Here is a 12,169-nt window from a genome sequence, read left to right on the forward strand (position 1 = left end):
TCTCCAATGAATTTGAATAACCTCTCTTGNNNGCTTACCATTAACCATCTTATTAATATCAAATCATTCCTTAGCACACTGAAGAATTGNGTGATGGGGATTGGAAGGTGGCTCATAGTCAGGATTGAAAGTTGAACGAGAACNCCATTTCCAACAGTGCCAGATAGAAATANTGAACACAAGAACCCATCGCAAACTCTGGGAAGCCTTAATCTTACTCTTGAGATTAAGCTAACCAATCCCCAAAATCAAAAGAGAATGTATGAGACATAGCTAGAGGAATACATATGTAACTCCATACCTTAAGGGCATTGTTTGTGCAATTTTCCTCCCCTGGAATATTTAGAGAAGATCCTTGCATTTCTTGACTATCTTCTTCCTCGAACCCTGCAAATAATGGCGATCAATTGAAGAACACTAGTGTGGTGTTGGCCAAGGGCCCTCAAATGCCTAAATCAGTAAATGGTCTCAAAGAGATAAATATTATATTCAAAGGATGGTGTTTTCTCTACGGGTAGAGACGGTGGTGCGGACACAGAGAGAGAGAGAGAGAGAGAGAGAGAGAGAGAGAGAGAGAGCCACTTGGTGTTTAGGGTTTTTAGGGTTTGGAAGTAGTTACCTCATGTCTGAAATAAGCTTGCCTTTATATAGCCTCCTTATCTTGTGCCTTGTTTGGTATGATTTATGGGAGAATAATTCCTTTTTATGGGGATTATTCTTTTCCATAAATAAGGAGATGGAGGAGATCAAGAATATTTAATTCAATATGAATCCTTGCGTTATGAAGATNNNTCCCATATTAAATCAAATTAATTGACCAATTAAATAAGGATTAAGAGAAGTGGATCAGGGAGAAGAAATTTGGATGGAGATGTGTGAGGCGGTCAATGTTTCTTGGAGGAGTGGAATTATATTTCTCTTTGTGGTGTTTACACTGACAGAATTTCTCCTCAGATAGACTCCACTCTTTCTCTTCTCTCTGACTCACTCTATTCTCTTCTTTCTTCCCTCTATTCTTTCATTCTTCCGTATGTGTTTACAAGCAAATATAATGTCTATTTATAGGCAAAGTAAATGGCTTTTAAGAGAGACATAATGATTTCTCCCCAACATCATTATCCCATCTTTTGACTAATACCTCCTAGCTTTATCTCCATCTTTTGACTAATTGCCATCTAGTTTTACCTATATATGTGGCTTCATTTCTTTATAACACTCCCCCTTGAAGACCACATGTCCCTAGATTGGTTGCCTCATTAAAACCTTGCTTGGAAAAACCCAGTGGGAAAAAACCTAAGCGAAGGAAAAAGAGTACAACTTTATTTGGGACATAAGGGTAATGCACTCATGTTGCCTCGTTAAAACCTTGCTAGGAAAAACCCGGTGGGAAAAAACCCTAGTCGAAGGAAAAAGAGTACAACGTGCATATGTCCTGTGTTAGAGGACTCTTGAATGCTCCCCCTGATTTTGCATGCTCCAACTTGATTGCTTGCAGAGTTGTCGTAATCCGATGCCATGCACTAACTTTTGGAATGTACATTTCGGCAATGATTTAGTGAAGAGATCTGCCAGGTTATCGCTTGAGCGGATTTGTCTGACTTTGATTTCTTGACTCTTCTGGAGCTCATGTGTATAGAAAAACTTTGGTGATATGTGCTTGGTCCTGTCACCCTTGATATACCCTCCTGTGATCTGAGCAATACAAGCTGCATTGTCCTCATTCAGGATTGTTGGAGTGTCTGTTGCTGAGGGTAGGGCACATGTGCTTCGGATGTGATGGATCACCGACCTTAACCAAACGCATTCACGACTGGCTTCATGGAGGGCAAGTATTTCTGAGTGATTGGAAGATGTGGCCACTAGTGTTTGTTTCGTTGAGCGCCATGAGATTGCAGTTCCTCCACATGTAAATACATACCCAGTCTGTGATCGTCCTTGATGTGGATCAGAGAGATATCCTGCATCAGCATAACCAACAATACTCTGGGCGTTGGTCGATTCATTGGAATAGAATAACCCCATGTCTGTTGTCCCACGAAGGTATCGTAGAACATGTTTGATGCCGGTCCAATGTCGCCTTGTTGGAGCAGAACTGTACCTTGCTAACAGATTTACTGAAAATGATATGTCTGGTCTGGTACATTGTGCTAGGTACAATAAAGCACCTATTGCACTAAGATATGGTACTTCTGGACCAAGGACCATTTCATCATCCCCTTTTGGACGATATGGGTCTTTCTTAGTGTCAAGCGACCGAACGACCATTGGAGTGCTAAGTGGATGGGCTTTATCCATGCCAAACCGTTTCAATACTTTTTCAGTATAAGTTGATTGATGCACCAAAATTCCATTAGCACTGTGCTCAATCTGCAAGCCAAGACAATATTTTGTCTTTCCAAGGTCTTTCATCTCAAACTCACGTTTGAGATAATCAGCAGTCTTTTGAAGCTCTTCAGAAGTTCCAATTAGATTCATGTCGTCGACATATACTGCCACTATCGCAAATCCAGACTCTGATTTCTTAATAAACACACATGGGCAAATAGGATCATTTGTGTATCCTTCCTTCAGTAAATACTTACTGAGACGATTGTACCACATTCGTCCAGATTGTTTTAGCCCATATAATGATCTTCTCAATTTAACTGAGAACATGCCCCGTGGTTTATTTCTGGCTGCTTCAGGCAGCCTGAATCCTTCTGGAACTTTCATGTATATATATGTATCCAATTCTCCATACAAATATGCGGTAATGACATCCATGAGTCTCATTTCAAGTTTTTCTGAAACCGCCAAACTTATTAAGTAACGGAATGTAATTGTGTCCATTACTGGAGAGTACGTTTCCACATAATCAATTCCAGGCCTTTGTGAAAAACCTTGCGCAACGAGTCGCGCTTTATACCTTGAGATCTCATTTTTCTCATTGCGCTTTCTTGTAAATACCCACTTGTAACCTACAGGGTTCACATTGGGTGGAGTTGGAACAATATGTCCAAAAACACTCCTTTTTTCCAAAGAATTTAATTCTGCCTGGATTGCATCTTTCCACTTAGGCCAATCTTGCCTCTGTGTACATTCATTAATAGAGCATGGCTCAATATCATCATCTTTTATGATCTCAGCAGCCACTGAGAATGCAAATATATCATCGATGATCATCTCATTTCTACTCCACAATTCATCAGTGGACGTATAATTTATGGAGATTTCTTGACTTTCAGGTACAGTTGCCACTCCAGGGGCACTTGTCTCACCAATGACGTTTTCCTTTTCAGGAAGTACCTGTCCCTCTTTGGGGGCATTTGAATTATGAATTGTGGGCTCTCTATTTATTTCATTTGGATTCATTTTGTCCATCAACTTCCTCTTTCGAGGAACTGAATCCTTTGAGCCTAGTGGTCTGCCACGCTTTAGGCGTGCAGCAGATGAACCATTTGCTGGCACATTGCTTTGTCCATTATGGACATCAATCCGTGCGGGTGCATTTGCAGCTGGGATATGAGATTTTGTCACCTTTGCTGCATCATTAAATGCATCTGGCATCTGATTTGCAATACTTTGGAGGTGAACGATCCTTCTCACTTCGTTTTCGCATTGAGCAGTATGAGGATCGAGATGAGACAATGTGGATACATTCCATGATAATTCATGTCGTTTTCAGGAATGAGTTTGCCTTGTTCTTTAGACACAGATTTTTCTCCCCTAATGGTGGGAAGATTGTCTCATCAAAATCACAATCCGCAAATCGTGCGGTAAAAATATCACCCGTCAGGGGTTCCAAGTATCTGATGATAGATGGTGAATCAAAACCAACATAAATTCCCAATCTGCGTTGAGGGCCCATCTTAGTACGTTGCGGTGGTGCAATGGGCACATATACCGCACACCCAAAAATTCTTAAATGTGAAATGTTTGGTTGATTTCCCAATACGAGTTGTATTGGAGAATATTGATTGTTGGCGACGGGCCTCAATCGCACAAGTGATGTTGCATGTAAAATGGCATATCCCCAAGCAGAAACTGGCAACTTTGTTTTCATTAGCAAAGTGCGTGCTATCAATTGAAGGCGCTTAATTAAAGCTTCTGCCAAGCCATTTTGAGTATGCACATGGGGAACAGGATGTTCAATATCAATGCCTAGTGACATGCAGTAGTCATCAAAAGTTGAGATGTAAATTCACCAGCATTATCGAGTCTGATTGACTTAATGGGATAATCTGGGAATTGGGCTCGTAATTTAATTATCTGAGCCAAAAGCCTAGCAAATGCCATATTCCGAGTAGATAAAAGACAAACATGTGACCATCGGGTAGATGCGTCCACCAAGACCATAAAGTACCGAAATGGTCCACATGGGGATGAATAGGTCCACAAATGTCCCCTTGAATTCTCTGCAAAAATGATGGAGACTCAACATCAACCTTTGGTTGTGATGGTCTGATCACCAACTTCCCTTGTGAACAAGCTTGGCAAAAGATGTCACTTGATAACATAATGTGTTTAGTCAACAAGGGATGTCCTTTAGAGTTGGTGATGATCCTGCGCATCATGGTGGATCCAGGATGACCCAACCTGTCATGCCAAAGCTGAAAAGCATTTGAGTCAATGGACTCTTGGTCCATGACACTATGTGCCTCAATTGTCCGTATGGTTGTATAATACAACCCTGATGAGAGCGCACAAAGCTTCTCCAGTATATGCTTTTGGGTATCACTGGAGGTAATGCAAAGATATTCCATGTTTTCCTCTTTCTTTGTTTCAACATGGTAGCCATTCAAACGTATATCTTTGAAACTCAACAGATTCCTTCTGGAGTTAGATGAATACAAAGCATCTGGAATGGACAGTATTGTTCCATTTGGTAACATAATTTGGGCTATTCTTGAGCCTTCAATCAGATCTGCAGGACCTGATATGGTTGTTACCTTTGCTTTTGTAAGCATTAATTTTGAGAAATACTTCCGATCTTGAAGGATCGTATGAGTAGTCGCGCTGTCCACGAGACAAATATCTTTGCCATAGCCTTTGTTTTGAGGGCATCCATAATTTACATCCATGCCTTCAAATAAGTAAAATAAGCTGAATCAATAAAGAAGAAAACATTACCACTTTTATTGGATTGAAATTTAAACAACACTTCAGCTAATACAAATAGTACATTAAGGAATTTAATCTAATTCGGACTCATAAGCTTCATTCCCTCTTTTAGTAACAAAATCAGAAACATCCAGATGCGTCTTGTTTAGCTGACGCGATATTTCTGATGAGCCATCTGTGGCTGGCGGAGCATGATCAATGTAATTTATCTCCACTTTCCTGTTCTTAAGTGAAGCTTGATAGAGATCCGCCAAATGCTTGGGCGTACGACATGCGCGCACCCAATGTCCCTTTGCACCACATCTGTGACAAGGGCTTTCAACATTTCTAGGCACATGGCTCATCTGTGCCTTTCCCTTATTACGGGATGCATTTTTGCCATTCGTGGATGGACCGCTCCTTGGACCTAAACCCTCTGAACGAGCACCACGATTTTTTCTATTTCCTTGCCAGTGGCCACGCTTGCCCCATCGCCCACGTTTGTGGATATTGCCACGAGATGAAGTGGCATTCACTTCCTGAGATGCAGCATTTATTTCAGGAAGTGGTGCTGAGCCCGTTGGGCGAGATTGGTGATTCTTTAATAAGAGCTCATTATTCTGCTCAGCTAACAAGAGGCAAGATACAAGTTCCGAGTACTTCTTGAAACCGCTATGTCTGTATTGCTGTTGAAGGAGGACATTTGAAGCATGAAAAGTGCTCAGAGTTTTTTCGAGCATATCCTCCTCAGATATATTTTCCCCACATAGCCTCATTAATGAGGTAATTCTGTGCATAGCAGAGTTATACTCGGACACTGACTTGAAATCTTGAAATCTCAAGTGAGTCCATTCGTATCTAGCTCTTGGGAGAGTCACCATCCTCTGGTGATCGTATCTTTCACCTAGAGCTTTCCATAGAACCAACGGTTCATCAACCACCACATATTCGCTCTTCAGCGCTTCATGGATGTGGCGGCGAAGAAAGATCATGGCCTTCGCATTCTCTTCAGGCGAAGCATCATTCTCATCTACAATTGTTTGTCCGAGGCCATTGGCTCGTAGATGAATTTTGGCATCCAGGACCCATGATAAATAGTTGTCCCCGGAAAGGTCCAAGGCAGCAAACTCTAGTTTTGCCAAATTTGCCATCCAAAACTTTAGGCTCGAGATCTGGGACATTAAGCCACTTATTAATAGGAATTTCAGGCCCTCATTATTCAGGTATATTAATTGATGATAAAAATAAAGTGCTATGAATTTGCTGGTATGGACGATAAACCCGCACCATACCTTAAATAAAATTAAATGTGCGGTAAAGTAAATTCATAAAGTAAATTGCTTGCTGTATGGACGTTAATTCCGCACCATACTTTAAATAAAAGTAAATATGCGATAAAGTAAATTCATAAAGTATGAGGGTTAATTCCACATCATACTTTTAATAAAAGTAAATGTGCGGTAAAGTAAATTCATAAAGTATGAGGGTTAATTCCACATCATACTTTTAATAAAAGTAAATGTGCGGTAAAGTAAATTCATAAAGTATGAGGGTTAATTCCACATCATACCTAAAGTAAGAGTAAATGTGCTTGTATGGGCACTAATTCTGCTCCATACTTTTTAAATAAAAGTAAAGGCAGCTGTGTGGACGATAAACCCGCGCCACACCTTTAAATAAATATTGCCGTATGGGTAATAAACCTACACCATACCATAAATAAAATAAATGTGGGGATAAAAACCTCCACCTAATATATATGAAGTGCATAATATATCATATATTGTGGGCAATATAACTGCGCCACTATTCAAGATATAATAGATGGGTTTTAAGATCACACCATCATTTTATTACAATAATTTGTGTTACAACGCGATGGGTAAAAAAAAATTACACCACCATAAAATAACAGGACGGATTAAACAACATAGAAATTACAAATTACGTTACAAAGAAGTAAATTAAACAAGCATGGATTAAACAACATAGAAATTGTGAGAACACAAAAAGAAAGTTTGCATGTCGTTGTAGTAGTAAAGTGAGAGTAGACATATGACAGAGAGGAGACAGAGAAATAACCACATAGTGTTGAGTTGGAAAAATTTCAGAAATAAAAGGAGAGACTATCGTGCTGATAACGTGTTATAAAACTAGAATAATCAGAGGATGAGAAGTACCACTGTAATATTGGGAGTGGAATTATATTTCTCTTTGTGGTGTTTACACTGACAGAATTTCTCCTCAGATAAACTTCATTCTTTCTCTTCTCTCTGACTCTCACTCTATTCTCTTCTTTCTTCCCTCTATTCTCTTCTTTCTTCCGTATGTGTTTACAAGCAAATATAATGCCTATTTATAGGCAAAGCAAATATAATGCCTATTTATAGGCAAAGCAAATGGCTTTTAAGGGAGACATAATGATTTCTCCCCAACATCATTATCCCATCTTTTGACTAATACCTTCTAGCTTTATCTCCATCTTTTGACTAATTGCCATCTAGTTTTACCTATGTGGGCTTCATTTCTTTATAACAGTTAGCAAAATGTAGAGTTAAAAATTCCTTGATGATAAATGGACCCAAAGCAGGATCGTGGGCTGATATATAATAGTTATAAAGAAAATTCTCTTTATACAAGTTGATACTGCGATTGAATACACTTCCAGTAGGTCAACGGCAACATTATCTTTATAATAAAATCTTTAGAAAAGAGGCATGGCAAACAGGTTAAGTTAAAGCTCAATTCGCTAATAAAGCATGATACCTGTCAAGCAAGCACATGGTTTTCCAAATACTCCATACATTTGTCCATGTATCTATCATGGAGGTCCTTATCTTGAAGTAGCACACTATATTCTTTGGCTCCACTATATTAATGTCAAGCCCACCACTACTTGTGTGACAAAAGCCATGCGGCTATACCTGTTAAATATATTCGGGTTTTAAGAATATAGCCGCGCGACGATACTATTAAAATATTCAGACATATTGAAATATTCGAACATATTAAACTAAATAAACTAATTTTGTACAAAATAAAATAAAAAAACAAAGTCCACAAAACAAAATAATTAATTACAATTTACTAAGTAATTTTTGAAATTAGTAAAAAATTTAAATACTAATTGTTCACTAAATTTATAATAATTAAAGCAATTAAAAAAGGCTAAGATATTTCATATTTACAAAAAAGAAGGCGCTGGTATTGTGCCTTTTTGGTTGGCAACCGGCCCATGTCTTCTCACAACTTGTGATTTATCTCAATGGGTGTGTCAGCATGCTTACATCCAAGCATTCTTGTGTTAGTGTGTAGATCCATCATATACTTCCCTTGAGACAAAAATGTACCAGTTTCTGACCTTGCTAGTTCAATTCCGTGGAAGTCTGTAAGAGTACCTAAATCCTTCATCTCAAATTACTGAGACAAATACTTTTGTAGCTTATGTTGCTCTCTTGTGTCGTTCCCAGTTACAACAATGTCATCCACATAAACAATTAATGCAGTGATATTTCCTTCATCACACTTCAAGAACACGGTGTCATCTAAATTACTTTGAGTGTATCCAAAATTCTTCATGGACTTAGTAAATGTGCCAAACCATGCATTCGGAGATTGTTTTAACCCATATAATGACTTTATGCGCTTGCAAACTTGATTTTTCTTTTCAGGAGCTAAATTACATCCTAGTGGTAAATCCATGTATATCTCTTCTACCAAGTCTCTGTGTAAGAAGGCATTCTTAACATTGAACTGATGTAGTGGCCAATCTAGATTTGTCGCTAGAGACAGTAGGACTCTAATAGTGTCAATCTTGGCTATTGTGGCAAAGTTCTCTAGATAGCCCATCCTATATCTAGGTTTGTACCCCTTGGCCATTATTCTAACTTTATATCTTTCAATGGATCCATCTGCTTTGAGTTTCATAGTGTAGATCAACCTGCATCTCACAGTCTCCTTTCCATAAGGTAAAGGCACGAGCTCTCATGTGGCAATCTTCTAGAGAGCTTGCATGTAACACTCCGTCCCAAAAATCACTGTTCAATTGATTATCTAATTTTGGATTTATAATTTTGCCCTTGGGGGTAGTGTTACTGTGTTCACTTTTTGATCTGCAAGGATTTTATGGATTTTGAGTGTCACCATTTTGTAGAGCTCGCTCTCACAAGTTCGTAGACACGTAGTAGGCTCAAATCAAAGTTATAACGAAGAAGTTGTGGTCAACGGAAGTGCAGTGGCACAAACATAAATTTTTCAAAGTTGGGTTTTAAAATACCCAGTCAGCCTCTCTCTCTCTCTCTCTCTCTCTCTCTCTCTGCACGCAACTTTCTCTCTTTACACGAGCGGCAACAAATTTTCTAAGGCGATTTTGTTGTCGTCTTGTCCGATTCGAACAAAATTGGTTGCAAAAGTTTCGTATCAATGTCCTCTATTTTACCCACATTTTCCCAGCTCAAAAACCCAAGGAAATTAAACTGGAACGACTGGAAGTTTGTGTATTTTTGAAGTTTCGATGCCGTTTTTGGTGATCCTTGTGGCGGTTTTCATCAATCCAGGTATGAATCTTCATCCCATCCACATGCTCTAGTTGTCTATGCCGGTATCTTGGATCAATTTTAAGATTTTACATGTCGTTCAAATAAGCCGACGATTTCGACTTCAAATCGGCTAGTTTCTACTAGTTTTTGGCTGTTGTCCAAGAACAAAACTTGGTCCCCTAGTAAGTCTGAATCTGTTGGCATAGGAATTCTCCGGTGGTTTGGAGATTTTCCATCACTAGAAAATCTTTTAAGACAACCAGGCAATGCCGGCGGTGGGTGGCGGCCCATAGAGTTCTAAATTGTTACCCTTGTCATCCTGAGCATGACTATATGCTCGGATTTGGATTTGATTATCGTTTGACAGTCGAGCGGATATTGCACCTATTATGCGATATCCGGGTTCAATAGGTTTGGATCGTTCAATTGGTCCCATTTTCTAATGTGTTGTTCCTCGTACTTCTAGGATTTGTGTTGGAACTAGTGGATCGAGAATAGGAATCCCGGATACTCCTAATCAATGATTCTAGGGTTAAGTAAACTGGTTATCGTGCGATCGTGCGATCAAGAGCGATCCGATTGCTCGATCGAGACCAAACTTTGGAAACTGGTTAAGTAGACCTTGTTGGACTTATAGTAAAGTTTGGATCGAAAATCGGAGGTTGTGGCCCTCGCGGGCCCAATTGGTCAAATTCAGCGATCGGGGTCAAACCGACCGTTAGATCGTGACGGGACTTCTAGAATGGGCTGAACTTTGGTTATGGACCAATAGGAATTGTCATATAACAATTGGGGTCGTGGGGCCTTCGTGCCTAGTTGACTTAGATTGTGGGCTTTGTTGGCTCGGTTGAGGCCTTTTAGTAGTATAATTGTAATTGGAGGTTTGTTTTAAAATGGTATTTTGTTTTGATTGTTTTATTAAATTTTTATGAATTATTATGTAATCGCTTTTACTTTCCATGAATAAGGAATGGCTTGGATAACCGGATTTTGGCATGAATAAGGAATTAATTAAATGCCTAATTGTATATCTATATTTAAATATATGCTCGGTGGCTTCAAATCGATGAATGATGGATACTAGTTTTCTCAATAGTATGTTGTACATATTTGAATGTAGTTTGAGAACAATTTTGAAAGATTATGCATGGTCAAGTTAAAGTTAAGGAATGTTGGGATTGATCTCATTTTAAAAAAAGGATTTTTGGTTATCTATTTAAGAATTGATGTTTGGAAAGTTGAGAAAGAATTTGGAAACTAGATTGGTGGAAAAAGAGGAATTTTATGATAAGTTTCGGAAAATGGTTTTCAAAACCCACCATCGAAGTACCGCCCCCTAGTTGCCTTCGGAACTGTATAGTCATTTGTGACAATGCCCACAAGTCTCGGGGACCCTTGAACCATGTGGTGCGAGGATTTGCGTTCTCGAGTTGATTATATCTTCATGAGTCCAGCGAGGGGATTTGACGGATATGCGTTTCGGGCTGATTACCCGATTCAACGAGGATATGCGTTCTCGGGCTGAGCACGTGTCCCCCGAGTTCTGCGAGGACATTTGTTCTCGGGCTGCGTACGTATCCCTAGACTTCTGCGAGGATATGAGTTCTCTGGCTGACCATGGGTCCCCCGAGTTCTGCAAGGATGTAACATATATGGTACTTGGAATTGACGCAATATTATTGGAATTGACGGATTATGATTTGGAGTATGCCTAGGTGGAGAGTATGTGAGTTTGGAGATGTTTTAAACTAAAATTGATGATTTTATCTTGGTACTTATTGGTGAAAGTTTTAATACATGTATTCAGATTTATGAGACAAGGATTGAAAGTTTTCTAAATTTTAAGGATTGTATATAATTCACAACTATTTTCTTGAGTGATGAGTTTGTTTTTACATGTGAAAGATGGAAGCATGTTTTATTCAAACCGTTGATATTGATATTAAGGTTTCACGTGGCAACTATTATTTTAATAATTTTCTTGTTTTCCTACTTATCTGTAATGAGCTATTATATATGTGTATTTGTATATGCACATATGTGATAGGTGGAAGATTGTTCTGAAATCAATATCTTTTGCTCAAGTTTCAGCGGATTGATTAGAGTTTGAAGCTTTTGGTTTTAGGAAAGTGCGATGGAATATTTAATTCATATGCTTACATATGGATTGAACTTTATTTTCTAGCATAAAGAACTACGTGTGGCTTAATCCCCTCAGTAAGGATACTTGGGCAACCTATGCTAACCTTGGTGCAGCCGCAAGTTTTTGATTGTTTGTTATGTTCAGTTTTGTAAAGTTGATTGTGTTGAACGCTCGAGACTATTTGAGTTTGCTGTGCATGTTCCTTTTTCAAGGGAGACTCTGCCGGTTTTTTGATAGAAGTCAAACCCTAAATCGGTTTTTGGATTAGGGCAAGAAGGTGGTTGGTGTGGTACTAAAGCTGAAAGTGAGTCCGAATTGGGCAAAATCTCAAAAAACAGTTCAACTTCCTCCTAATGATTTTGGCAGCGTAGAGTTGATCGATCATTTTTCACTGGCGACAGGTAGTTTT

This window comes from Prunus dulcis, unplaced genomic scaffold (genome assembly GCF_902201215.1).
Source record: "Prunus dulcis unplaced genomic scaffold, ALMONDv2, whole genome shotgun sequence".
Lineage (NCBI taxonomy): Eukaryota > Viridiplantae > Streptophyta > Magnoliopsida > Rosales > Rosaceae > Prunus > Prunus dulcis.